The sequence below is a fragment of the Haliotis asinina genome, chromosome 5, assembly GCF_037392515.1.
Source record: "Haliotis asinina isolate JCU_RB_2024 chromosome 5, JCU_Hal_asi_v2, whole genome shotgun sequence".
NCBI lineage: Eukaryota > Metazoa > Mollusca > Gastropoda > Lepetellida > Haliotidae > Haliotis > Haliotis asinina.
The window spans coordinates 32,931,738-32,959,167 of NC_090284.1; positions in this window are offsets into that span (position 1 = coordinate 32,931,738).

Sequence of the window (27,430 nt, forward strand, 5' to 3'; positions counted from 1 at the left end):
GCGACAAGCTATGTGCCCTAGAATGGACGTTTTCAGATACGTCCATGTCTTCAAGTGATCCATATTTACTGAATAATCTAATTTTATTTTCTGACCCTTTTGGGACTCTGCCGCTGAGGTTTTTTGTGCAAAATCTGGTTTTTTACTTTTAGTTTTAGTGAGACTTGGTTGAGACTTTATTGATGATTTTGAAGATGATTCAACTTCGGGTTCTGGTTCTGATTGTGTTTGAGAGAGACCAGGAAGTGATTCGCCTGTTTGAGTAGCTGTAGTGGGTGAGAGAAGGTTGGGAGAATCCGTTTTCAGCCAAGTCAAATCTGTCTGACAGCTGGCAGATACAGTAACTATGCTAGATGTTGTTTCAGGCGTTCTTTTGGCAATGGAAGCATAGCTTTCTGTTTGTCCCGAGCTTAGAACTTGTCTTTTTGCATCAGCAAAGCTGATGTTTTGAGTGAGTATTAATTGTCATTTGCTGTGTCCAGACAGGACAGTCCATAGAGTAAGATGGGTGATTTCCTGTACAGTTGACACATTTTTTAACATTACTGTTACAATCATCTGTTGTGTGGGTCTTTTCACTGCAGTGAGCACATACAACATACAACAGACAAGGTGCACGAGTTTACTCCATGGCCAAACTTTTGGCATTTGAGGCACCTGAGAGGATTTGGAATGTATGTGTCAACATTTAGATTGCAGTAACATGCCTTGAGTGATTTTGGAGCAGAAGGCAAAGAAAAAGAAAACAGATATGTCTTGGTTTTAAAGATTTCATTGTTTTTGAAAAACGTTTCACATAGAGTACACCCTGATCTCTCGTCTCACAGACGATGTCTGATTCCGACATGTCAGCGAGTAATCGATCATGATCTCTTACAATTCCTTTACTCATGTTGAGTGTTTTGTGGGCTGTGATGGTGACGGGAATGCCAACAAATGTTTTGGTGTTCAACAGATTGCTTGATTGCTACTTTTTGGCACACTCAACCAACAATGCACCGGACCGTAATTTTCTGATAGTCTTTACATCTCCAGCAATGCCTTGGATTCCCTTAGACACAGCAAAAGGGTTTAATTTCGATTGACTGTTATCTTCAGTCTCAATAACTAGAAAAAATGGCCAGTAATCGATTGGTTTGGGCAGTCTGAGGTCATTGTCAACAGGATCTACTTCACGCTGACGTTTGGTTTTCTTCAGAGGAGTTTCATAAGCCATGGTTATTTGTTTTTTATTTCATCATCCGAGCTCCCCACCCACCACGGAGTATCACAAGGACAATGCTAAAAATAAGTGGGTCTCCAACTTGCAGCACCAAGGATACTCAGATGATATACTCCAGCAGAAGAATTATAAATAATAAGTCCACCAGATTGGCCCATGAGCCACCGCCTTCTGGGCATCAGACTCTCGGCAAATATCACAACAACATAATTCCAAATAAGAAAAGTTTTTGATGAACAATAGAGTCAAGACCGAAATTAAACCAAGTCCAAAATCAAATTTGTGCGATGAAATAGATACAATTCATGCACAGGCCTTGGCATGACCAGCCGATTGGTTGAACTGGGCCCATTCAATCACCCGTCTAGGTGAATTCAGGGCCAAAGTGGTGTATTGAGCAACAGGAACACGATTGCAGGCCCCTATTGCCCTCAACCTCCAGGATCCCTTCCTCCACCGACACAGGGCCCCAACCCACGGCAAACGGGTTGGTTGACCAAATATCCCCCCGGGTCCACAACGGGGGTGTTGGCGAGCTCTTGGCGTTACCCAGCACCCACCACGAGGAGGTGGCTCGCCACGGGTGCCTGCAACGAAAGAAATACACAATCAATTCTTATAATTAAATTCAACAAGAAATACTATATAGCTTTCAAAAATATTTTTTAAACATAATCAAATACATCGAAACAGGTATCTTTGTTACCTGCTATTAACAATTTCGGTGCAAGAATTCGGTAATAGCGTGACATGACTCAGGTGACTCATTTACATAAAATGACACGCCAATCACACCATTAGCCAGTCAGCATAGAACACCACCAAACAGCTGTCAATCAACCAAGCTAACGTCGGGTGGCGAATCAGAACGGAACACCACAACGTGACGCGTTCCGGTAAGAGCAAAGTTTCAAGTTCAAACATTTGAATTATTACCAGCGAAGTGAGAGACTCAGTTTGAAAAGTGAGAATTGGATATGAAGTCCGATGACATGAGGTTAGTGGAACTGAGATTGTTAGTGGGCAGCAGTATTTGCACAAGTTGAAAGAGGCTGTGATGTGATTGCGATGCCATGAACTAGTGTTCCATCGCGCGCATGCGCTTGTCGAGGCGTTACAACGTTATTAACGTTCACGGATAATTTTGAGTTGTTTGTTTATGTTCACCACAATGTATCACTTCAATGTTTATTCAAAGTTCATTAGGGTACCTGAGTGCAAGGGAATTCCCTCGTGCGAAAGTAGTCCGGTTCGATGGGCGTGGCTTAGCTTTTTAGATTCATTGGGAAATGAGATCCAAAGAAACGTTCACAGTTAACCAATCAGACTGCCAGAATTTTAATGTACACAATAAAAATTTAATTATTGAAGTATTGACCAAAAGTGTTGCAGATATTTTCTACATTATTGCCCGTATGGTTTTTGTAAACTATATTTATTAGGGTACCGATGCCCGTTGACATGAGGTTAGTGATCCGAATGTGACCATTTATAGCTCATTTTGTAGGGAAATCATCTGGCTTTCGATCCGCTGGCCTCGACGGGGCCTTAAAAATATTTTACGCGGTAACATGTAACTTTGATCGAGGAGGGGGTGGTTTCTTCATTACATCCCTTTCCATATATATAGTACTAGGGTAGGGTCTATACACCTATGTCTTTCGAATGCCGTTTGTAAGCAATTCAAGTCCCTGTGCCTAGTACATCGTCTCTCTCGGGTGTATCTAATATTGACACACTGCACCAGTCACCTTTACGCACAAAAACATATGCCACAAGGACTCTGTGGTGGGGTGTTGTGTCACAGCTACACTTACAGTAGACATCGAAATCATTATGAATTCCGTCTATGAATGATGAATTGTATTCACAGAACCAATGTTCAGTGACGAAGAATATGTCTGTGCTACCCAGCCGAGTACATAGTTAGCAGGTTCCATGGATAATAAACTCACGTGCAAAAGAAACGTCCCCAAAATATTTTTATGTGTCATTTTCTATTCTATGACCATGAACATAAATCAATATCAGGAACAGATCACCTGAACACTGAATTCGATGACATGACACAAACAGTGCATGGAATGCACGTGCTATTCGAGAAAAAAGACTTTCATCAGTAAAATTTCCCGTATTTACAGAAACGTACCCGTATAATTCTGGGGTATAAAACATCCTTAGAAATGTTCATGGGCATTGGCTTCATCAGTTTGAAACAAAGAACATGCCGCGTTTAACGTCAGAGCAGAGAGAGAGAGAGCATTTGGGATGCTGCAATTTGGCGCTACCCACGACCACGTCGCCAGAATCATGAACTGCTCCAAGAAAACAATCGAGAGACTGTTCTCACGATACAGGCAGACAGGCAGGACAGCAGACCGGCCCAGAAGCGGCAGACCAAGGGTGACCACCCCCAACGAAGACAGGTATTTACGGGTGCTTCACCTGAGGAACAGATTCCTCACCGTGACGTCATCTGCTGCCCACGGCCTGAACCACCCAATCAGCAGATGGACAGTGACCAGACGACTGCGTCGACATGGCATTCGACCCTATCGGCCGTTTAGAGGGATGACGTTAACGGATCAAATTCGACGTCGCAGACTGGCTTGGGCGAGGACCGTTCGTCAATGGCAGCAACGACATTGGAGCCGTGTGCTCTTCACCGACGACAGCAGGTTCCAGCTCAACAAAGCAGACGGTCGTGTGCGTGTATACAGGCGGCGGGGTGAGAGAACGGCACGTTTTTGCGTCACGGAGGTGGAGCCTTATGGCGGCGGACGTTGTATGGTATGGGGCGGCATCTGTTGGGACAGGAAGACGGATCTGGTTATCATTCGTGGTAACCTGCCAGCACGCCGGTATATTGATGAGGTTGTACAGCCCGTCGTTGTTCCATGGCTCCACCAGAACCCAAGAACCGTGTTCCAGCATGACAACGCCACACCCCACACTGCTGTCATTACAAGGAACTTCTTCAACACCAACAATGTGCATCTTCTGCCTTGGCCAGCGAGATCACCGGATATGTCTCCGATCGAACACCTGTAGGACCACTTCGGGCGCCGTATCCGTCAACGTCAGCAGCCTCCAGTGACAGTACAGGATTTGGGTCGTGCTTTGCGGGACGAATAGCGACAGATCCCTATTCACGTGATCAGGCGACTTACCAACTCTATGCGACGTCGTGTTGTGTCACTTGTTGCATCACGAGGGGGACACGCCCGATATTAGGACGTTTTAGTGATCGAGCAATGCGATTCATGTTGTGGCAGCTGATCGAATACAGGACAATAGACTCCTAGTCAAGCAATCCATGTGTAAATCCTTCCGAAACTGCTTTTGTGTTTTACGGGTTCTGTTAACAAGTTAATTATACAATATGTTCATAATATTAAACATTGGAATTTACAAGTGTTTTGTTCTTTTTTATTTATGAGTTGAAACCACAAGAGGACGTTTCTTTTGCACGTGAGTTTACCTCTGACGTTCCAGGTTGCAGTCCGAAGCATGATGAGTAGGAGAGTAGTATAAAACATTTTTGTCATTACCATGAGGTTTCATTCAGTCGGATAGTGTAAGATGGGTTTCGTCCTTTCCAGTGCTTTAAAAGTTTCGTGTAGCTAATTGTTACTCCGTTTTCAGATGAATAGTCCTTGATCGCATCCATCACAATATCAAAAGGCTGATCCGCCTTTACGTAAGATAGCATGAGTCTTTTGTGTCGAAAGTATGACGCACCCGACACAAAGCCTTTCGCTTCTTTGAATTTAAACCGCCCTTGTATGTTCTTCCTGTATTCCTGCCAAGTAATGCCTAAATGTTTATGAGTCTGCACTTCGTTTACAAGGGTACCCTTCATCGAAAGGGGAGGCTTCATAGAAGGTTTAGTCTAACTTGAAAATTGGATAGTTAAAGGTTTTTTTTTATTAAATTTTATTTGCCAGATCTCCGCCTATTTTGATATTTTGTCTAAATCTGAGTTAAGCATAAATGCGCTCGTGTGGAGATCATCGAATATTATATAGAGTGATGCGTCGTCTTCGAAAAGACGTATATTCATTTTCGATTCCATTAAGTATGTCCTTATATATGCTAAGAATAAAAGGGGTCCAAGGACTGATCCTCGGGCCACCCCGGCTATTATCTGATTTGGAACCTTGAAAGACAACTCTTTGCATCCTAATTTGCAAATACCTTTCAAACCATTTCAATAACTTCCCATCTATCTCACATGATTTAGTTTATGGACAATCTGTTTGTGCCAAGGTTTGTCAAATGCCTTGCTTATATCGCAGAATACAGCTCTTGAGGCAATTTGAGATGCAATTGGTATCTCTCTTGCAGTTTAAAGACACATTTAAATATACATTTTTCAAATACCTTGGATAAAAAAGATGTTAAGGCAACTGGCCTACAGTTAGAATAGTCGTTATCATTCTTGTGGATTGGTAAGCTTAGTTAATGTTAATGACAAGGAAGATGATATCAAACGTGGGAAGCGGCGAACAATACCATTTGGGCCTTTGGTAATGTTTAACGATGATAGAACATCTTTGCTTTGTACGACGTAAATAACACATACATTTACTACTGTTGTTTAAGGTCATTTTTGGAAGATCCTTATTAGGGTCAGCGATTGTTGTGTGGTCAACAAAGTAATTGTTTGGAACGTTTGCTATTCATTCTGGTTCTTGACAGACTTCCTTTTTGTGAGTAATAGGGGAAAGGAGATACTTTCATATTTTTGTTTGTTTCAGAAGATTTTGCTGAACGTCATATTCGTTCAATTCTATTTTTAACACTTCAAACACTTAAGAGGATATTTTTGGATCAGATAGCACTAAGTAATAGCACTAAGGTTAGGATAGAGATATTCTAACATCGTAAAGGCAAGTCATCATCACTACAAACTTTCGACAGTTTAATAAATGTTTTTCCAGAAGAAAATTTTAGAGTGCTCAAAACCACCGATTGCCAGTATCGAGAAATGTTAACTGGCAAATTTGATTTGCGGGACGAATAGCGACAGATCCCTATTCACGTGATCAGGCGACTTACCAACTCTATGCGACGTCGTGTTGTGTCACTTGTTGCATCACGAGGGGGACACGCCCAATATTAGGACGTTTTAGTGATCGAGCAATGCGATTCATGTTGTGGCAGCTGATCGAATACAGGACAATAGACTCCTAGTCAAGCAATCCATGTGTAAATCCTTCCGAAACTGCTTTTGTGTTTTACGGGTTCTGTTAACAAGTTAATTATACAATATGTTCATAATATTAAACATTGGAATTTACAAGTGTTTTGTTCTTTTTTATTTATGAGTTGAAACCACAAGAGGACGTTTCTTTTGCACGTGAGTTTACCTCTGACGTTCCAGGTTGCAGTCCGAAGCATGATGAGTAGGAGAGTAGTATAAAACATTTTTGTCATTACCATGAGGTTTCATTCAGTCGGATAGTGTAAGATGGGTTTCGTCCTTTCCAGTGCTTTAAAAGTTTCGTGTAGCTAATTGTTACTCCGTTTTCAGATGAATAGTCCTTGATCGCATCCATCACAATATCAAAAGGCTGATCCGCCTTTACGTAAGATAGCATGAGTCTTTTGTGTCGAAAGTATGACGCACCCGACACAAAGCCTTTCGCTTCTTTGAATTTAAACCGCCCTTGTATGTTCTTCCTGTATTCCTGCCAAGTAATGCCTAAATGTTTATGAGTCTGCACTTCGTTTACAAGGGTACCCTTCATCGAAAGGGGAGGCTTCATAGAAGGTTTAGTCTAACTTGAAAATTGGATAGTTAAAGGTTTTTTTTTATTAAATTTTATTTGCCAGATCTCCGCCTATTTTGATATTTTGTCTAAATCTGAGTTAAGCATAAATGCGCTCGTGTGGAGATCATCGAATATTATATAGAGTGATGCGTCGTCTTCGAAAAGACGTATATTCATTTTCGATTCCATTAAGTATGTCCTTATATATGCTAAGAATAAAAGGGGTCCAAGGACTGATCCTCGGGCCACCCCGGCTATTATCTGATTTGGAACCTTGAAAGACAACTCTTTGCATCCTAATTTGCAAATACCTTTCAAACCATTTCAATAACTTCCCATCTATCTCACATGATTTAGTTTATGGACAATCTGTTTGTGCCAAGGTTTGTCAAATGCCTTGCTTATATCGCAGAATACAGCTCTTGAGGCAATTTGAGATGCAATTGGTATCTCTCTTGCAGTTTAAAGACACATTTAAATATACATTTTTCAAATACCTTGGATAAAAAAGATGTTAAGGCAACTGGCCTACAGTTAGAATAGTCGTTATCATTCTTGTGGATTGGTAAGCTTAGTTAATGTTAATGACAAGGAAGATGATATCAAACGTGGGAAGCGGCGAACAATACCATTTTACCATTTGGGCCTTTGGTAATGTTTAACGATGATAGAACATCTTTGCTTTGTACGACGTAAATAACACATACATTTACTACTGTTGTTTAAGGTCATTTTTGGAAGATCCTTATTAGGGTCAGCGATTGTTGTGTGGTCAACAAAGTAATTGTTTGGAACGTTTGCTATTCATTCTGGTTCTTGACAGACTTCCTTTTTGTGAGTAATAGGGGAAAGGAGATACTTTCATATTTTTGTTTGTTTCAGAAGATTTTGCTGAACGTCATATTCGTTCAATTCTATTTTTAACACTTCAAACACTTAAGAGGATATTTTTGGATCAGATAGCACTAAGTAATAGCACTAAGGTTAGGATAGAGATATTCTAACATCGTAAAGGCAAGTCATCATCACTACAAACTTTCGACAGTTTAATAAATGTTTTTCCAGAAGAAAATTTTAGAGTGCTCAAAACCACCGATTGCCAGTATCGAGAAATGTTAACTGGCAAATTTGATTTGCGGGACGAATAGCGACAGATCCCTATTCACGTGATCAGGCGACTTACCAACTCTATGCGACGTCGTGTTGTGTCACTTGTTGCATCACGAGGGGGACACGCCCGATATTAGGACGTTTTAGTGATCGAGCAATGCGATTCATGTTGTGGCAGCTGATCGAATACAGGACAATAGACTCCTAGTCAAGCAATCCATGTGTAAATCCTTCCGAAACTGCTTTTGTGTTTTACGGGTTCTGTTAACAAGTTAATTATACAATATGTTCATAATATTAAACATTGGAATTTACAAGTGTTTTGTTCTTTTTTATTTATGAGTTGAAACCACAAGAGGACGTTTCTTTTGCACGTGAGTTTACCTCTGACGTTCCAGGTTGCAGTCCGAAGCATGATGAGTAGGAGAGTAGTATAAAACATTTTTGTCATTACCATGAGGTTTCATTCAGTCGGATAGTGTAAGATGGGTTTCGTCCTTTCCAGTGCTTTAAAAGTTTCGTGTAGCTAATTGTTACTCCGTTTTCAGATGAATAGTCCTTGATCGCATCCATCACAATATCAAAAGGCTGATCCGCCTTTACGTAAGATAGCATGAGTCTTTTGTGTCGAAAGTATGACGCACCCGACACAAAGCCTTTCGCTTCTTTGAATTTAAACCGCCCTTGTATGTTCTTCCTGTATTCCTGCCAAGTAATGCCTAAATGTTTATGAGTCTGCACTTCGTTTACAAGGGTACCCTTCATCGAAAGGGGAGGCTTCATAGAAGGTTTAGTCTAACTTGAAAATTGGATAGTTAAAGGTTTTTTTTTATTAAATTTTATTTGCCAGATCTCCGCCTATTTTGATATTTTGTCTAAATCTGAGTTAAGCATAAATGCGCTCGTGTGGAGATCATCGAATATTATATAGAGTGATGCGTCGTCTTCGAAAAGACGTATATTCATTTTCGATTCCATTAAGTATGTCCTTATATATGCTAAGAATAAAAGGGGTCCAAGGACTGATCCTCGGGCCACCCCGGCTATTATCTGATTTGGAACCTTGAAAGACAACTCTTTGCATCCTAATTTGCAAATACCTTTCAAACCATTTCAATAACTTCCCATCTATCTCACATGATTTAGTTTATGGACAATCTGTTTGTGCCAAGGTTTGTCAAATGCCTTGCTTATATCGCAGAATACAGCTCTTGAGGCAATTTGAGATGCAACTGGTATCTCTCTTGCAGTTTAAAGACACATTTAAATATACATTTTTCAAATACCTTGGATAAAAAAGATGTTAAGGCAACTGGCCTACAGTTAGAATAGTCGTTATCATTCTTGTGGATTGGTAAGCTTAGTTAATGTTAATGACAAGGAAGATGATATCAAACGTGGGAAGCGGCGAACAATACCATTTGGGCCTTTGGTAATGTTTAACGATGATAGAACATCTTTGCTTTGTACGACGTAAATAACACATACATTTACTACTGTTGTTTAAGGTCATTTTTGGAAGATCCTTATTAGGGTCAGCGATTGTTGTGTGGTCAACAAAGTAATTGTTTGGAACGTTTGCTATTCATTCTGGTTCTTGACAGACTTCCTTTTTGTGAGTAATAGGGGAAAGGAGATACTTTCATATTTTTGTTTGTTTCAGAAGATTTTGCTGAACGTCATATTCGTTCAATTCTATTTTTAACACTTCAAACACTTAAGAGGATATTTTTGGATCAGATAGCACTAAGTAATAGCACTAAGGTTAGGATAGAGATATTCTAACATCGTAAAGGCAAGTCATCATCACTACAAACTTTCGACAGTTTAATAAATGTTTTTCCAGAAGAAAATTTTAGAGTGCTCAAAACCACCGATTGCCAGTATCGAGAAATGTTAACTGGCAAATTTGATCTTTATGAGATCAAATGAATGGCGACAATGGTGGGGATATAAACTGGGACTGGTATGAAATGGCCGCCACGTTTAATCACGTCTGCAAAGATGGTAAGAAGCAATTAAATTCTGAATACAAAATATAACATCTTGAAACATACATGCACCTTTGTCATCAAAGGGGAAGTCACAAACAGGAATTGTTGATTACAAAAAAAACAACAAAAAACAAGGTAAGTAAACAGTGACACAGCAGATTATAACCATTATGTGCCGGTTAGGTAGAGGAAAAGGGACATTCATGGAGTTTACAGGAATAGAAAAAAGACTTACTACGAAAAAACAACAGTGAAACGAAATTATAACCCCGTTTGCAAAATGTGAACATGCATGCTTAAACGTATGCAATGAAAAGACATGTATATTTGTCGTATAATGTTGATTAACTTCATAAACGTGAAATTTCATGGGGAAGTACTAAACAAACAAAACACACACATAAAACCAAATGAGAACCCCCAGTAAAGTCCAGCTAACATACGGAAACTTACTCGTGAATCACGTCCCACCATGTCAAAATTGTATGCTTTTCTCGTGCATAATTGTTTTTATGTTGATTGTACATATGATGTTGTGCATGACTGAATGAGTGAGTGAGTTAATATTTAACGTCACATCGGCAATATCTCAGCCATATTGTGACGAGAACATTTAACAAAGAAAAGGATTATATGTATATTATAAAATCTTTCGGCGAAGGACAGTAAAACAACTAGAATATCACAATTTAAATTAAAACTAGCTTGGAAAGATAAAACTAATATCACTATTCGGACAATACAACATAAAATCCGGCTATAGATTGCCAACAACTGAAGGTAGATCACCATACTAGGGACAATGGGGACTTACAGTACGTTTGCTACCTGCATGGACCCTAGTTGGATTTACGTCATCCCCTCAGCTGTTAGCAATTTAGTCAAATCTAGCCAAATATTAAAAATACACATAAACTACGATTAAAAACAGTGGAAGTTTAAACGTACAGGAAATGTTTTGGGACTTACGTACCCTCTCAGGAGGACAATAATTTTACGGTACTTCAACCCCCTTTGAGGGTACAGCCACTAACAATTCAAGTTACTAATCTAAACTAACATGAATTAAAATGCAGCTATCTACAGAACATAATAATCAAAATTCAGTAATGAAATCAATTTCTTTTAAAAAGCCAAGAATTAAATGAGAACTTACGGTGTTAAAAAGGTCCTTAATTGTTTTTACATTGAAATATTTGTCCCTTATGATGGAGAATTCAACACAGTCAAGCAGAATATGCTTGACCGTGGTTCTCTCATCACAAGGGATGCAAAACGGAGGATCTTCACCTTTCAATAGGTATGCATGAGTATATCTAGTATGGCCAATACGACATCGTCTTAAAATAACCTCTTCAAATCTGGACTGACAACCCAAGTGGGTGTAACCAATATACGGTTTTATTTCATGCAATTTATTTATACCTACTTGGGTGTCCCACTTCTTCTGCATCAGGTCACGGATGTAGGTTCTAATGCTTGCTTTGTAATCAGAGTATGGAAGAAGAAGTGGTGTCACAGATTTGTTGAGTGCTGCTTTTGCAGCAAGATCAGCCATCACATTCCCAGAAATACCTACGTGACTGGGTAACCAACAAAACACGATGTCGTATTGGCCAGTAGCAAGAGTATTATACAGTTCAATAATTTCAATTAAAAGTGGATGTTTACAAGAAATATTTTTGATAGTCTGAAGGCAAGAAAGAGAGTCGGAATATATTACATATTGTTTACGTTTAGGGTGTCTTTGAATATATTTAAGAGCTGTTAGTATGGCATTAGCTTTTGCTGTAAAAATAGAACTATTGTCTGGTAATCTAGAAGATATTGTTCTGGATCCAATGGCAGTAGCACAAGCAACTGCGCCACCATCCTTGGACCCATCTGTAAATAAGGATTTATAATTGTTATATGTATGTTTCAATTGATTATATTCTTGTTTATACTGTAATTCATTGGTTTCTGATTTTTTAAATGTAGTTAATGTTAGGTCGACCTGTGGCCTAACCAACTGCCAAGGGGGAGAGGAAAGAGTGAGTGAGTGAGTGAGTTTAGTTTTACGCCGCACTCAGCAATATTACAGCTATATGGCGGCGGTCTGTAAATAATCGAGTCTGGACCAGACAATCCAGTGATCAACAACATGAGCATCGATCTGCGCAATTGGGAACCGATGACATGCGTCAACCAAGTCAGCGAGCCTGACCACCCGATCCCGTTAGTCGCCTCTTACGACAAGCTGAGTCGCCTTTTATGGCAAGCATGGGTTGCTGAAGGCCTATTCTACCCCGGGACCTTCACGGGTCGGAGAGGAAAGAAGACGGGAGGGAGCTATATTGTCCACCTCAATACCAGCAGCAGCAATAAACGGCTTTATTCTGAGCCCAAGAGATGGAACAAGTGAAGACTTTTTGCTATTCAAATCCTCATAAAGAGGATTGAAGACACAGTTATGTGCAGGGTTAGATTCGTTAGAATATAGTTTTGTGATATATTGTAGAGATAGTTTGATACGGCGTTGTGCAAGAAATGGTTCATCGGCCTCAACGTAAAGACTGTCAATAGGTGAGGTTCTGAAGGACCCAAGACAAAGTCTTAGACCTAGGTGATGGATAGGATCAAGAAGTTTAAGATTGCTTTTGCAGGCTCCACCATATACGATGGAGCCATAATCAAGTTTAGAACGAACGAGTGATCGATATAGATGGAGAAGGGTAGCTTGATCCCCTCCCCATTTTGAATTTGAAACCACTTTCAACAAGTCAAGTGCTTTCAGGCATTAAGTTTTAAGTGATTTAATATGTGGTAAAAACGTTAAATGTGAATCAAAGATTAGACCCAAGAACTTGGCTTCCTTCACAACTTTAATGGCCGTCCCATCTAGAGATAGTTCAGGGTCTTTATGTGGTTTGTATTTTCGACAAAAATGTATGCAGTTAGTTTTCGGTTTAGAAAATTTAAAGCCGTTTTCAAGACACCATTTATTAATCTTGTTTAAACACAACTGCAATTGCCTTTCAATGGTATGCTTATTTTTACCACGACAAGAAATATTAAAATCATCCACAAATAACGATCCATCAATTGAATCGTTTATAACTTTTGATAAACTGTTGATCTTGATGCTAAAAAGAGTGACAGACAGAATACTGCCTTGTGGAACACCCTGATCCTGATTGTAATGATCAGACAGGGTAGAACCCACACGGACCTGGAATTGTCTGTTATTTAAAAAGTTGGCAATAAATTCAGGCAAACGACCTCGCAAGCCAAAGTCATATAAATCTCTCAAAATGCCATATTTCCAGGTTGTGTCATATGCTTTTTCAAGATCAAAAAAGATAGACACAGCATGTTGTTTATTAATTAGTGCGTTTTTCACAAATGATTCCAGTCGCACTAAGTGGTCGACAGTACTTCTGTTTTTACGGAAACCACACTGTATATCTGTTATGAGATTATTTGTTTCCAAGTACCAAACAAGTCGATTATTTATCATGCGTTCCATGGTCTTGCAAACACAGCTTGTTAATGAAATCGGACGATAATTGGAAGCATCTGTATGATCACGTCCAGGTTTAGGTATTGGTACCACTATGGCATCACGCCATGAAGGAGGAAAGTTACCCGATGTCCAAATATCATCAAAAATACTTAGGAGAGTTTCCAGACAGGATTCTGGTAAATGTTTCAGGAGTTGATAATGGATGTTATCAGCTCCTGTAGCAGTGTCATGAGCTTGATCAAGAGCAGTATGGAGTTCATGAATAGAAAACGTTTCATTATAATCTTCCCCATTATCAGAATTGAAATTAATAGTTTTCTTTTCTTGTTGTTTTTGATACTGCTGAAATTTAGGTGTATAATTCGAAGAGGAAGAATGTGTAGCGAGAGTTTCGCCCAGTTTTGTCGCAATATCTGACTTATCAGTAAGTAATTGATCTCCATGTTTAAGATGATGGACAGTAGATTTAGTACCTTTACCTTTGATTTTCTGGACCATGTTCCATACCTTGGACATAGGTGTCCGAGAATTTATTTTGGATACATAATTTTGCCAAGATTGGCGTTTGTTCTGTTTAAAAGTACGCCGTGCTTTAGCATTTGAAATTTTAAATATTTATTTAAATTATGCACCATAGGATGGCGACGGAAATAATTTTCTGCTTTTTTCCTTGCCTTCCTAGCTTGTTTGCACTCATCGCTGAACCATGGTTTTCGAATATGTGGAACTACAGAGGATTTTGGTATACACTCGTCAGCTATGGAATTCAGTTCATCAGAAAAACATTTGATAGCATCAGGAACGTCAATAAAACGTTCAGGTTTAAGTTTTTCAGCACAAAGTATTTCATATAGAGCCCAGTTAGCCTTTTTAAAATTTCGTCTTGATGATGGAGGAACATCAGATGGATGTACAGCTTTTAATACAGTAGGAAAATGGTCACTTCCACATAGGTCATCGTGGACTGACCATTCGAATTCATTTAGTAGTTCTGAATTTGTCAATGACAAGTCAAGAGCAGAATAGGTCCCTGTACCAGGGTGTAAGTATATGTGTTGAAACCATCATTATAAATACATAAATCATTGTCAGAACAAAAGTCCTCCAACAATTTACCTTTAGTGTTTGTATTTACACTGCCCCAGAGTGGGTTGTGTCCATTTAAATCTCCCATTTTAATACAGGGTTTCGGGAGCTGATCATATAGAGCTTGAAGATCGGTTTTGGCAAAAGCCGAAGATGGTGAAATATAAAGAGAGCATAGCGTAAACGCTACCTGTAAAGTAATTCTCACTGCAACAGCCTGCATATTAGTATTAAGTGAAACAGGGCTTTGAATAACGTTTTGTTTGACTAGAATGGATGATCCTCCAGTGGCCCTATCACCCGGAGGTGAAAAAGAATGATATGCATTAAAATGACGAAGGTGAAATGTATCTGTTTGTTTTAAATATGTCTCTTGGAGACATAACGCTGAAGGTGTGAAATCTTGGACTAATAGCTGTAATTCATGTAAATTAGTCCTCAATCCTCTGCAGTTCCACTGTACAATATTATTGGAATAAACTATCTTTTGGGGGGGATTTATTGGGGATCTACCCCGCACTCTTTTGGAGGGCGACAAGCTATGTGCCCTAGAATGGACGTTTTCAGAAACGTCCATATCTTCAAGAGACCCATATTTACTAAACAGTTGAATTTTATTTTGTGACCCTTTAGGAGGTCTGCCACTTTGTTGTTTTGAAGCATCAGACTTAGGTTTGGGTTTAGTTTTAACACTTTGTTGTCTATCAGCTGTTGAATGAGACTCAGAGCGTGACTGTGAAGATGACTTATGATCAGAGGACTTTGATGTAGTAGGAAGTGATTCCTCAGTCTGGGATGATATAGCAGGGTATAAAACCTGTGGGGAGTCGGAACTGAACCCAAGTCAAGGTAGTTTGGCATCCTGTGGATGATTTTGTTATTTTACAGCTGGATTCAGATGACGATTTTGCTACTGTAGCATAACTTTCTAGAAAGTCCGATCTCTTCACCAGTTTCTTTGCCTCAGAAAATGAGATATTTTGGGTATACTATATTTTGTTAATCGCCATTTGCTCTTTCCATATTGGACACTGTTTTGACGAAAATGAATGGTCGCCTGAGCAGTTAGTGCATTTTTTAAAGTCACTGTCACAATCTTCTGTTGTGTGTGTCTTCTCACCACAGTGAGCACACACAACAGACAATGTGCAGGTAGATACACCGTGTCCATATTTCTGGCATTTAAAACACCTGAGCGGGTTGGGGATGTAGGTTTCAACTTGGATATTGCAGTAACCCGCCTTTACTGATTTGGGAGCATTCGGAGAAGAAAAAGAAAACAGATAGGTATTCGTTTGGAATGTTTCATTGTTTTTTTCGGGTGGAAAAGCGCTTCACATACAGCACGCCTTGATCCTTCATTTCGCATGCTATATCAAGTTCGGACATGTCAGCAAACAACCGATCACGATCTCTAACGATACCTTTGCTTGTGTTCAAGGTCTTGTGAGCAGAGACCGTGACCGGAATGCCCACAAAAGATTCAATGCTCATCAGATTGGTTGCTTGCTGTTTCTTGCCACACTCAATTAGCAGTACACCCGAACATAAGCGTCTAATGTTCTTAACATCCCCAGCAATACCTTGAATGCCCTTAGATACTGCGAAAGGGTTCAACTTCAATGGTGTCTTGTCAGTAGTCTCAATAACGAGGAAACGTGGCCAATACTCTATCGATAGAGACGGTCTATGAGAAGTATCAACGGGATCAATTTCAAGTGGACGTTTCGTTTTTGGGGGGGGTATTTCATAAGCCATGATTGGTGTCATATGGTTCATCATCCGAGCTCCCCACCCACCACGGAGTATCACAAGGACAATGCTAAAGCAAGCGGGCCTCCAGCTTGCAGCACCAAGGATACCCGGATGATATACTCCAGTAGAAGAATTATAAATAATTAAACTACCAGATTGGCCCATGAGCCATCGCCTTCTGGCATAAGACTCTAGGCAAAGTCCATATTAGAATTCAGAATAAAAAAACTTAAAGATCACAAGTAGTGCCAAAGCTGAAACTGAAAACAATTCCAAATCAATTTTGTGCAATGATACATATACAGTCCATGCACAGGGCTTGGCATGACCAGCCGATTGGTTGAATCGGGCCAATTCAACCACCCGTCTAGGTGAAGTAAGGGCCAAAGTGGTGTGTTGGGCAAATGGAACGCAGTTAAAAGTCCAACTGCCCTCAACCACCAGGATCCCGTCCTCCACCGACACGGGACGCAACCCACGGCAAACAGGTTGCCCGATTTAGTCGCCTCGTACGACAAGCAATGGGGTGCTGTGGACACATTCTGCCCCGGGTCCACACGGGAGAAGAGCACTTAGCATTACCCAGCACCCACCACGAGGAGGTTGCTCTTCATGGGTGCCGTGCATGACTGAAATGGGCATGAAGCAGGATTAACTGTTACTACAGGTGTAAAAACATTAGGACCAGTTTGCAATACCGAGATGCATTGCATGGTATTGTGATGTAACTAGGTTTACATAATTTAAAACATTAGTGAGATATACAGAAATATGTTAGGATTACTACGTCGAATAAAGTAAAAATTAACCAGAGCGTCATCAGAGCACGCATCTCTCGTGCGGAATGCCGTTTTCAGGCTCGTTCATACCGTGACATAGATGATGAAGTCAGGAAGCAAGATTTCTCATTCGCAAAACATCACCGAGATGACTCGTAAATATAGACACACATGTAGCAAAAACATTTGCTCGAGGGTGACAGGTATTATGAAGAAAAATAAAACATAAAAGCAGTTGCATTCACATCATTGTTAATACTTCTTAATATCCCCTCGTTATGTTTGTGCTGTCCGTTATAGAGTAACACAAGGAAATAAGTCATTCGGGGAGTGAGTGAATATGATTTTCAGCACTAGTCCAACAATAAGACGGCCAGGGACACTAGAAATGGGCTTCTCATGTTGTAACTATGATTTAACCATGATCTGCCGTTAGAAAGATGATATCGCTCAAAGCTCATAACCTTTCGTGATATTTATCATCGTCTGACTCCGCAAAGATATCCCCAGTCATTATATCGTGGAATTCATTGCCTGGTGGAGTTGTTAACGCTATTTTCCTCAATCAATTTAAACCATGTTAAACCCAACAGAATCCCATAACTACTTTGATTTGAATTTTGGAACTAGATTTTCTCAAATCATCCACTGTCGCCTCAAGCTCAGCTGTAGCTATCTAAACGCGGAGTGATATAATGGATATATATCGGAAACATCCAAGTATTCATGTGGTCATTATAACGAAGATGTTATTCACTATTTTTTATATGTCAGAACTATAAGAATCTAAGAACAACCATGTATTCTTGTACTCAAGGATATGATATTAAAACTACTTTAGACGGCAACGGCGGATTGAATAACTCAAGAAATAGTGACTTTCTCAGCTCATTACACGAGTTCATTTTAATAAGTAACCGTTTTAAGTGATTACCACCTCTGTACATATACACATGAGCATTAATTAAGCACCACCAAAAATAATTGTCGACTGTAACAAAAAGGGATCAAAACAGAGAAGTCAACCAGTTATATCTAAATACACATGCTGACTCAAATGCATGCTTTTCATGGTAAAGTTCTGTCGTGGTACAACCGATTGAGGGCATAAAAAGGTGAAATTAAGTATTTTCATTGCTTTCTCATCGACGCATCAATGAGTGAACAGTGCTAAAATTGAACTTTTTTGCACATGCCGAGGCGTGGGCTTTCTGAAAATACCTGATGACAGATTATTGGTATTCATGAGGCTGGTGTGTCCTGTCGCAGCATTGGGTCCAGATTGAATATCAATCACAGTGTCATTAGTCGCCTAGTAAGGAAAATATTCAATCACACTGTCATTAGTCGCCTTGTAAGGAAACATGGTTACGTCAAGGATCGTCCAAGATCAGGAAGGCCGAGAAAGACAACCTCCTGTGATGACCGTGCCCTAGTTCGCCTAGTGAGACGCAGACCCATGAAAAGTGCCAAAGATCTCAGAGACCATTGGAGAGTGGGTGTTCGTCTGTCAACCAGCACCATCCGGAGGAGGCTCAGGTCCGCTGGACTCCGTCCACGTCGTCCAATCAGACGTCCCTTACTCACTGATAGACACAAGGCTCAACGTTTGACGTAGTGTAATCAACGGCAAAACCACAATCTGGGGACATGGCGCAGGATCCGTTGGTCCGATGAAAACCGTTTTCTTCTTCGTGTTACTGATGGCCGTTGGCGAGTTTGGAGAAGGAGTAATGAGGCTTATCAACAGCGGATGATCCATGCAGCTGAACCTTTTGTCGGTGGATCTGTGATGTTGTGGGGGTGTATCTCCTATGATTGTAAGCTGAATCTTATCACCATTCAAGGGACACTCAATAGTCAGAGATACCAACAGGAAGTATTGCTGTTGTCCCGCATTTTGATAACCACCCCCTAGCCAGTCGGCCAGTATTTATGAACGATAATCCTAGGCTCCATCGTTCCAGAGCTGTTATCGCATACTTGCAGAACGCAGTTGACAGATTAAGTTGGCCTGCGAGAAGCCCTGATCTCAACCCAAGTGAGCATTTATGGGGCATCCGGGGCGTCCAGTTCAAGTAAGATGTCCACTTGTTCAAAATCTACAGGCTCTTCATGACGAATGACAGGATTACAATGATACACATTCAGCGTTTAATTTCGAGCATGAGGAGAAGGGTTGATGCAGTTACCCATACGAGGGGATGATACACCAAATACTGATATCACCATTACTGCTGGCTTAGAATTGAACAGTGAACGTTTGTTTTTTTGTTTGTTTTTTTTTTTTTTTTGGGGGGGGTGTGTGTTCTTTTGAGAAACTTGTGTACGTTGGACCAAAGACATTGTCTGTGTGACCATAGTTTTGAACATAATTATTGATAACGTTTTAGTGCCCCTGTATGACCGTCAGTAAGTTACAGCCGAAAGTAGCAGCGGTGCTGGTAGTTGATGGACTGATAATTTAGATGGTCCAGTTAACGAAATTATAACCATGCGTTTGGTTTCCATATCATGAATGACCAGTGTGTTGTGTTAAACACAATCTTATAGCATGAAAATGGGCGGTGCTTAATTAATGTTCATGTATATATATATATTCAATGTAAGACAGGCTTGGTGTAACTTGATTTCCTGAAGCAGCTTTCTTGGTTACTAGGAATAACCAACACCAAGCAACAATCATATTTCGTTCGGTCTTTATTATTCTTTGTCGTCGAACTATTTCATCTATCTATCCAGCCATATAAATTTCATCTATTTATCCAGCTATTGTAATAATTTAATGTACTGGGGTGGCGTTTATATAAGCCAGTTGGCTTGTTCGCCTATCCAGATTTCAGCACGCTTTGGTGAAATAAAAATACGATTAAACCACCCTGTAGATCCGAACTTCTCCCTCCCCTCTCCTACAATTGCTGGCAAATTTCCAAATTAAAAAAATCATACACATTAAATTTCTGGTAGTCATATGTAAACAGTATTTTATTCACCGAAAGACATGCAATAGACATTAGGCATTAATACATTGCAAACGGGAAAAGGATCAGCAAACAGGCTGCATCAACCTATGTAAATGCTTTTAAACATAACCTTCTAAAGAAAGGGTTTACAAATACGCGTGTGGATATAGCGAATTCATTCGCTGGTATATCGAGGCTTACCATAGCATATCGACTTAAATTATTTTCAAAAAGGTACGTATTTTTTAAATCTATAACTATCAAATAGAGGACACTGGGGGCAATAAGGGAAAGATCCTTTCGAGTATTTCCACAGAAGCAGATAAACATCTATCAATCAAGTGAATGTCCATGCAGCTGCAGTCCGGGCGCAAACCACAGAGAAGAACTGGAAATCTTCTGGTTTCGCTTCCCGGTATTTCCGCGCTGAGGAACAGGATTGTCAATACCAGTCTGACAAATGAAAAAACCCTTCTGCGTGCTATAGGCTTCGCTTGATCTTGAAGAAAAAAAGGTGCGAAACTGAGTATAGTGTAGTCCATATTGCTTTTACTGGGCCCGCAGATTTCATTCAGGGCCTATAGATTTTTAAAGCCTGCCCTGATGACCAACTAGTAATTTAAAGTATTGCAAGCACTGGTAGTAAGAGCATCTAAATATTGCTTCTCTATCAGATGAGCCTGCTCCTTGGTACTATTACCCCAGATGTTATCACAGTAGTCAAACATAGGCAAAATAAATGCTTAATACATAGTTTCAAGCAATTGTCAGTTAAGACAGTGTTTCAAACTTCTCAGACAGTTAATCAGTGGACGTTTCTTTATTCAATTCTCAGATACATTACTCATGGCATAAAAGGCAATATATATCATTTCCTTGAAGTTTTCAACGGGTACAGGGATACACAGAATATCATGACAATTCCTATACAGAGTATATAAAATTAAAGAAATAAGGTTGACTAGTGTTAATGGAGTTGGGGGCAGACTGGAAATATCAATTGATATTATAAGAGCGCTTCAGTGCCCAGTCATAGAACTTCAGGTAAATGTTTCCACTTCATTACATAGGGATCTAAGTTATTGTTTTTCCTAGATATATACTTTTCTGCTGTACATATATCTTTTAATAGCCTAAGAAATATCTCAAAACATAGCGCGTGGTCTTTTGGCTAGAAGTATATTATTTGTATTTTATTGTTTGAGCGCACTCAAAACAAGACAGAGGATTTTGTAAAAGAGACATTAGACTGGAGGTGGGTGTTTAGAAATTGTTCTAAATTTTGCCAAAAGCTTTTAACTACATCACAGTGAAAGAATATGTGTGATATGTCTTTTGAAGTATCTTGATAAAATTACATGTATCAGTATCCAGTAGCTTGATCCTCGATAGGTCTTTCGTTGTATAAATTATTCTGTAAAATAAATCTGTATTGAAAATCTAACAGTTTACAATCATTTGTACATTCCCTGTAGTATCTTAATACATCTGTCCATGTTACATCATGTTGAAAGACAGCATTCCAATACTGTAGTACCTTAGTTGTACTGCTGTTCTCAATCAATTTATCATAAAATATCTTTTGAGATCATATCCTGGTATACACTATTACTGTGTAAATGATTTAAGCAGAGAATTCTTTTAGTAAAAAATGACTCCAACTTATTTGGAATGCTATTTAACAAATGATGATAGTCTAAGGAGGTTCCCCTTATTTTAAATTTGTTCCTCTGTTTTCGGTCTTCTAAGCAGAGAAATCCATTTTCATTACACACATCTCTAGCATAATGTATACCCCAATCAAACCATTTTTATCATGTATGAGGGTTTATAAAAATTATTAAACCAAAGTGGCTGACCCAAAATTAGGCCTAAGTCATCACTTTTAAAGGTGTGCTTTTCATAAAATACCATCCAAGCCGATAAAACATCTCTCCAAGAAGGATTGTCGTTGCCAGATAAGCAATCAACAGCATTAGAACAAAGTGAGTGTTATGGATTTAAGGGAAAGGTGACGTTTTCCTTAATTGATTAACAGCCACCAATACATATATATTATGACATTAATAGAGACGCAACACCAGTGTACATTGGAGATGTTGCAAGGCAGGTTGTCCTGCAACCATCAACACCGCCAATGATCTGCCAGTGCTGTGAACAATATGAACTATCTCAATGACCCAAGTGTAAACCAGTTTGCTGACTATGTGACACTGCAGTGGATTGAGGGTCCTGGTAGACAGATGTGGAATCACTTCCATACTGTTGGTTCCAGGACCACAAATCATGTTGAAGGTTGGCATGCAAGACTTAGCAAACTTGGCCAGAAACATCCCAACATCTATCGGTTCGTTGACATCACCCGAAAAGAGCAGAACTACACCGAGACGACAATACTTTAGATGGTGCATGGTGGTAAACAGGCCCCCAAGAAGAAGAAATACCGACACATCGACGATGAAATCCAACGTCAGACGGCTCTACTTGAAAATGGTACAAAAACTCCAATGGAGTTTGCTGACTACATGTCGCATTTGGTTGGACCTTAACCATCCTGACATTAAATGTAAAAGTTATATTAATGTTATATCAATTGTGTTGTAAGTCTGTAATACTTTAATTTTGTATTGCTGGTTATGTACATGACACCAAATATTATATTGGACTATTATATTGGATCGTCACGGTTGTCATGAAGAATGTTATAAATGTTTATAAATAGCATGCAAAGAATAGTGTTGTCTGTTGTCTGTATCATTTCTGCCACAGAGATATACTAATACGACCCCCCACTAATCCTATTGTTTACTTGTTTAACATGCCTGACTGCTTCAGTAATTACAAACAAAAGGTGCCTGCACAGTGGGAAGACCCCATACTGACTACACCCTATCGTGAAGTGCGAGTGTGAAAACAACATCCTCCCTTCAAAGAATTATCCACCATTGCGTTGACTGATTGATTGCTCATTGTTGGTTTAAAAAATAAATTACTTAGAATGGCAGACATCGTCTTGTGTGACCAATGAGAGGTTTATCAGGTTTTCACCAATGTGAATGACATGAAACGATGTGTTAATGTTTCTAAAAATTAGACTGTTGTAAGACACACGACATAGAGCAGGATTATTTACCAGCTGTAGATGAATGGAATATCGTTCTTTTATGTGGATATTGACGAATACATTCCTGAACAAGGTAGTAGCCTGGCATTGTTGCTATAACATTAGTCTGTTTTAAATTCATTATTTGCATTTTCTTTTAATTTACTTGCTGTAGCATTCAGCAGAATCTATATGACAGAAAACATTCACTAGATCGCGCATAGGGCGTGTGTGAAATTGTATAGACTGCCGATGTGGATCCTATGTTTAAGAGTTACAATCATGTTAGAAATTTACTATAAATAAAAGCATAAGTGAGGGTTGAACAGGAGGGACATATATGTAAGGGGTTAACCCCCTGGATGCCACAGGGACATATATGTCCCTCCTCTTCACCCCTCACTTTGAAGTCCAATAACATTCTAAATATAGGTGTCGGGTATTACCGAACAAGCGGCTATTACCGAACAAAATTTACTTTTGTTTACTCAGCTTGCCGATCTCTACAGCAGGAGTGAAAACGGGTACTGAACATGACAGGGGTGATAAACCGAAATCGCAAGTTCAGTAAGGTGTATGTCCACCACGTGCCATACATGCTTGACATCTGCATCTCATAGAGCCACCCACCCCCCACCCCACCCCAACGTCTGAGGAAGTCATTCCATATCCGGGAGGTGCTTGACGGAGTTCCCGTAACGTTGTGGGCGTTGGCAGTTGACGTCGTAATCGCCGTTCCATTTCGTCCCACACGTGTTCTATGGGCGAAAGATCAGGGGATCTGGCTGGCCAAGGCAACTCATTCACATTGTTCTGGACAAGGAAATCACGAACAACTCTTGCAATGTGGGGTCTGGCATTATCCTGTTGAAAATGCAAACCTGGACCATGTTGATGCAAAAACGGAAGCACATGAACGTTCACGATTTCGTCTCTATACCTTGGTCCATTCAAGTTTCTATCGACAATGCGTATTGGTGTCCACCCTGTACTGGTTATCCCGCCCTACACCATCACTCCACCGCCTCCAAAAAGGTCTCCTTCCATAACACATCGCGTGATGTAGGTTCACCTTGATGTCGGTACACGCGGCGTCTCCCGTCAGAGCGATGCAGAAGGAAACGAGACTCATCTGTGAAAAGGACAGTTCCCCAGCCACATGCTCTCCATCGCAGGTGCTGTTGGCACCACTGAAGACGTAAACATTGGTGCTGAGGTGTCAAAATCGGCCTTCTTGCCGGACGTCGTGCTCGCATCCCATGACGGTGCTAGACGTCTCCTAATGGTCCGGCCCGAGACTCCATTTGTTCCAGGAACTGTCACAGCTGTAAGTGTTGCAGGTTGGAACCTTGCACGGTGATGGGAGTTGACGATCAATCTGTCGTTTCTGGGCGTGGTCACTGGAGGACGTCCAGATCTGGGGCGGTCTCGAATGTTGGCATTTTGTTGGTAACGTTGCCATAAACTCCAGGTTGTGTTTCTGTGAAAGTTAAAACGTTGTGCAACGTCACGTTGAGATGTCCCAGCTTCAATCAGACCAATCGCTCTCCATCGGTCATTTTCACTCAACCGTGGCATGTTGTTACGCAATCCAAAGGCAAAGATGCCTTGTTTTTCTGATTATGGAGTCAATGGACAACAACAGCAGTGAAAATGATTCGAAATCAAAAGTAATCAATTTTACTGAGAGTTTGTGCATGCTTTTTTCACAGATTTTCATTCACGCACTATACACACAAACAAAGCGTGCAAAATGCTTTTAGGTGTGTTCAGGATAAGTGTTCATTCATGTCTGTGAACTTTGGATTCAAACTCTGACGATGTATGCAAAGGATGAAGAAAAATGTTAATCACAGTTTCTTTTGCCGCCTTGTATACTTAAAAGTAAGGTTTCGTGTAGATTATTTTTTTCTGCAATCTAATCTTCCCTATGCCCCATGTTTGTTTTGTTTTTTGTATTCAGACGTGAAATAATAGAAATGTCACTGACGCTTTATGATAATATGCCCATGTGTGATCAAGTTGCTTTGCATTCAAAACAGTTCAGTTTTCGACGTAACACACATTCACTGAAATAATCTTTCAATAAGAAAGCGACCAACTATATACCAACTCAATAAAACTAAAGATCATTAAATAAAGATACTGTGAGTGATCTACATTTGAAAAACCTGATAAACTTATGCACACTGGTACACATTTGTACAGAGATACTGTTGAGGAGTGCCTGTTTGATGCCTGGCACTTATATGATTTACAAATGAATATAATAACTGCATTTTCGACCAAACGTCAATCAAGTTATAGTGTTAAAATACAACACACCATTTTAAGGACTTTCCTTTTGAGGTTTTTTTCTGACGATGTTTCGAATAGTGACTGCTAACATTCAAACTGCTGCATTATGAACAAAAATGAAAGAATATTTCTGCTGTGTTTGGGCCTACTGTTTATCAAATCATTTAACTGACATCGTTCAGTTATACGTAAGCTGAAAGAGATCCCCTTTTTGTTGTTTACATGCTACCTGTTTACCTAGCTTAACTGACCATAGTTCTGTCAGCAGACTCGATATTGTCTCATACATAGTTTGTCGTACTTTCAAATTGCTCTTTCACATACCTGTATTTTTCACGTTTCAGTATAGTACAGTGATTTATGCCGATCAAGAAATTATCAATCAGGTGGTTAAGTTCAATGCTGAAAGGATTTTTGCATTTGTAATAACTGATGACCGTAAGTCCCTATAATCTCCAGCGTCGTGACCTAACTTACCTAGTGTCTTTTAAAGTTGCACATGGTATTGTCATGTGAAGAATCTTTCATGACAACTTTGTTCCACAGAGAACTAGAAAACCCCTCCGCTGTATGCACGTATGACAGCGTTGTTATCTGGTATGTAGTTACTCAGCACCACATTTGCTCAGTACCTTTTTGTGACACGTGAAGTGTGATGACTCATCCTCATATGTGTAAACTGCGTGCATATACCGGCAAAACTTATTTCATGCGTTCATGCCAGTATTTGAATGGTACATAGGTGACGTATTTTACCTGCATGCTTACAGGAGAATGTTATCATCATTAACTGGATTTTGATATAACACATTAAACAATAACATATATGACCATGTTTACAATGACATGTATACTCTAATACATGTGTAATATATATTACACTATACCGTTATTGGACGTGTACCTGGTATATCAGTGTTTTGAGTGAAGACGCTTTTGAACATTCAGGTAAGTCCACGCCACTATAGACAGTAGGTCGTTTTTTCATGTTTCATTCTTTCTAAGATTACAGTATAATTACGTTTAGTCGGGACAAAACTCTTCCTGTAATTGAAAGCAAATATACATAGATTCCTTTTACCCCTAGTGTCGAGTGTCGTGGAGTATCTAGCTGCACGTTTCAATCATTGGTTGGTTGGTTTGATGTTCAACGCCGCACTCAACATTATTCCAGCTATATATTGGAACGTACTAAATTATACAAATTTCAGTAAAATGTGGACTTCAGGGTAATACGATGTAATATGAACGAAATGACCTCACTTGAGCATAAACGCCCGTCAAAAGGTCGTCAGCCCAACAATAGTCAGGAATAGACCAACATGAGTGTTCGGAAAAACCCGACGAGTGTTCGGAATAGCCCGACGTCACTGTTCGGTAATCTACAAGGTACCATGTTGTGTGGAATGAGCCGATAAGGTTCGAGCCGATAGGGTTCGAACTGAAAACGGTTGTTGACGTCAGGCGTCAGACATTGATTTCACGGTGCATGCATGAATGACGTGCTTGTATGAAAATCATTGTGTGCTTTCGTGACAGAAAAGTGTTGTAGGGGACACAGTAAGGACAATGTGGAACGCGATAAGGAATGAGTGAGACATGGGCATGTCTGGTGACCGCACGGGGGTGAGTTAGACTTCGAATCATTACTGAAAATATGTAGATCTAGAGGTGAAAGTGGCAGGAGTTCAAGTTCGAGGCCGATTTCCATCAGCCCAAAATTTCTACATTAAAACATGTTATCGTTTATTTAACTTTTGGTCTCCCGTTTTTTTAAGTAAACAATGTATTGAAAATGCAAAAGGAAAACAAATGGTATTCATGCGTCCCTGTCCCTA